This window comes from Harpegnathos saltator, unplaced genomic scaffold (assembly GCF_003227715.2).
Source record: "Harpegnathos saltator strain DR-91 unplaced genomic scaffold, Hsal_v8.6 scaffold103, whole genome shotgun sequence".
Classification (NCBI taxonomy): Eukaryota; Metazoa; Arthropoda; class Insecta; order Hymenoptera; family Formicidae; genus Harpegnathos; species Harpegnathos saltator.
Genome location: NW_020229877.1, coordinates 1,231,065 through 1,234,501, shown reverse-complemented (window position 1 = coordinate 1,234,501; position 3,437 = coordinate 1,231,065). Strand labels below are relative to the sequence as shown.

The window sequence follows — 3,437 nt, the reverse complement described above, 5'->3', positions numbered from 1 at the left end:
TAGCTAGCGAGGGACGATACTTTGAATAAACCATTTTTTGTATTTCTCTTGAAATTTTCCATTTTTCATTGATCAAATAACCCGGAAACTTAGTTGCGCATCTAGTATATGTATACAGGAAGGAAAATGGAAATTATAAAAATGGATCTTATAGATGTATGGATGTTATTTTTTGAAGAAAATTGCAATATGAAGAACATTTAGCATTCATACGAAAATGGCGCATTAAGATTCAAAATTTCTATGAAGATGTTGTTAGTACAATACATATTCGTTAAATGGTAATGATTTCTAAAAACATTTCTAAAAACATGTAAACGTTTGGAAATACCTTAGCGAGCTGCACTTCTTTTCAAGTTAAAGCAGAAAAGCAAAGCTTCCCGCAAATGCTGTTTATTTGGCACAAAACTCGACATCTTCGTCGTTAGAAAAAATATTTTTGCGTTGCGATATGTGTTGATTATTGTTAAGAGATGTCCAAGCTATAAAAAAATACAACTTCAGACATGTATGTCGACTACATGTGTCGTTAGCGCCATCCATGTGTGAAACCTGGAAACTTAGTTGCGCACCTAGTAAATAAAATAAAAAAAAATGTTTATGTATCAGTTTATCTTGTTGCTAGTGATCAAATAAGCTAACGATAAACATTTGTGAAATATTATCACAGAAAGTGATAAATATGTAATCTAAATTTATATAATATGTTTGTTTTTTACAGATTTAAAAACTCATTTTCGGGTAGAGAAGGAAACCTTTGAACAGTTAGTTCAAAATTTTAGGCCATTATTATATTTAGATGAAGGTGGTAATAAAATACTTCCAGATAAACAAATTGCTATATCGTTATGGTTTTCTGGGAACCAAGAAGTTTTTAGGTAATTATAATTTTAACACCTAAAACACATTTCATAATTTAATAAGTTATATATTAAATTGAATAAGATTTGAATTATATGATTGTTATTTGATTTCATAAAATATTACATAAAAACAAATACATAATTCAGTGCATAAACATATTTTACTTTACAATAAGATAGTGTAAACAGTTAACGGATAAAACTCCGTTTAGACCGCGGAATATTAGGTAGGGCCTGTAGATTCAAGGAACATAAACAGAATCTCGGACAAAGAGGCTTGACGACCGAAGCTGTTATTCTAATATGTTAGCTATTGTTCGCGAGTCTAGGATTAGCATGTATTTTGACAACATATCGATATTCATGTCGCGAATAATGTGACGACTCATTGCCTTTAACTGGTGGCTCATCAGCATCGACATGAACCAATGAGAAGTCCGCGAGGACTATTCGAAAAGGAAGATTTAAAAGCAGCCACGAGGATTGAAGGACATATTTTTCTCGGACATCATTAGAGACCTTGCTTTGCTCGGCCTTTTGCTTTACGGCTTTGTTCGCTTACGCTTTGTTTTGTTACGATTATTACACGAGAATAAATATCATTGTCTGTTATCGTTGAATTGCTTCGAGTACGTATCAATTTCCACTGAGCAATCACCTTTACCGCATTCCTTTCCACGCATCGCGGTAGCTTCTGTTCTCGGCGATTTTTGCGACCAATTCTCCGTTTCGCTTATGGTTTAGCTTATCGTGAGGAGGCGGAAATCTAAAGATTCGACTAAAATAGTAATAGTGATATTAATTTTTTTATTAAAATACATTTTAATTGATTCAATCAGAAGTTTTATTAATGCGATGAAATTAACGTATGTAATAATTTATTTTAATACTTTGATTTTAGATCGATAGCTGATCGATTTGGTTTATCTAAAGATACTGTTTGGAGAACAGTACAAAAAGTATCTAAAGCATTGACCGCTAATGCACATAATTACATTAAATAGCCGGAACCTTTTGAAATGGACCAATCTCGGAGGGAATTTGAAAATATAGCTGGTTTTACCGGGTGTAATTGGAGCTATTGACGGATGCCACATTCAAATTAATGCTCCTATAAGAGATTCGCAAAGTTACATTAATAACAGGAACATTATTAACAGGAAAGGATACCATTCTATCGTTCTACAAGGAATTTGTGACACTTCATTAAAATTTATTGACGCTTTCACTGGCATTTGTGGCAGCATTCATGACGCTAGAGTTTAGCATATGAGCGACATTAAACGTCTAATTATGCAAAATGATTACAAATATTTTCAAGATTATTATTATCTTGTTGCTGATGCAGTATATCCTTTATCAAATCGTATGTTAACACCATATCGTGACAACGGTCATCTCAAACAATGGCAAAGTAATTATTGCGTGCAATACATATGCACGCATGTAATACTTATGTTATATATACTTATTCTCTCTCTTTTAGGTCAATGACTCCACGACATCTTGCAAGAAGTGTCATCTAGCGTATATGAAAAATACACTATAACATAAAGATATAATATAATCAGTGATATATAATAAAACAGGCACTTTCATTTAATTTTGCTATTCTGTTCAAGTCTATTTAAAATATCATTTTTATCTGTCTATTCAATTTTTATGCGGTAAAAAAGAATTCTGTCGTATATATATTAAGTAATATTCTTGTGCTGTGAAACCAAATTATGAAACGTAGGAACGCTTACTCTCCACTTAACAAGGTGTAACAGAGAAATAAAAATAATTTTAGATGAATAATTTCAGACCCAAACAGTACAGCAGAATTAGGAATTAAGTAGTAATAGGAATTAAGTAGTAAAGAAAAAGTAATAATAATTTCCCAGATAGAAAATATACGTCATTTTAACGTTATTTTTTATCATGCTTTGGTCATTTTTTGGTCCAAACTGACCACATTTGAACGTCAAAGTGACGTGTGCTTGCTAACTTATTGGGTTATTGACATAATGAGGAAATTATCTTGTAACGGCCGAACTCCGCGGTTCGCTCGCTGCTACACGTTTCGCGCGGATAACGCTCGTCGGAGTCCGGATTCGAGGAGGAGTAAAGCAGCGAGACACTTGATAATGGCAATCGAAATAACTTAGCTTTATTGTATGCTTATTGTGATACAAGAGTTCGGCCCCGAAGGCGGTGTCGCGGGTTGCGTCTATAAGGCGCGTCGGTACGGTACGGTGCGGTGCGATGAGCGGTACAAGCGCTCGTACAGACGGATAGGCCGTGCGGAAGGCGGGGCCTATTACGCGACGCGTGTAGACGGTAATGACGGTAACGACGCGGTGATCGGTCACGCTTCGCGACGCTGGGCGTCTCGAACAATTATCGCCCAATACTTGCTTCGAAATCGCTCGCGTATAAATGGTCGCCGGAACGGAGATTTCGATTCCCGGTCGAACGCACGCACGTAAGTCGCGGGGTACGCGAAATGATTTCGTCCGTCGGGGCCGAGGACTCTCGACAGAGAAGGCGTACGCACCTTCCCTTTTCCCTACGTTCGCGGAGGAAAGCGAC

At 35.9% G+C, this 3,437-nt stretch overlaps 1 pseudogene; it reads left to right on the top strand.

The window, feature by feature from the left end:
* Positions 1 to 721: 721 nt before the first annotated feature.
* Positions 722 to 2,403, top strand: LOC112588693 (putative nuclease HARBI1; annotated as a pseudogene).
* The last annotated feature ends 1,034 nt before the right edge of the window (positions 2,404 to 3,437 follow it).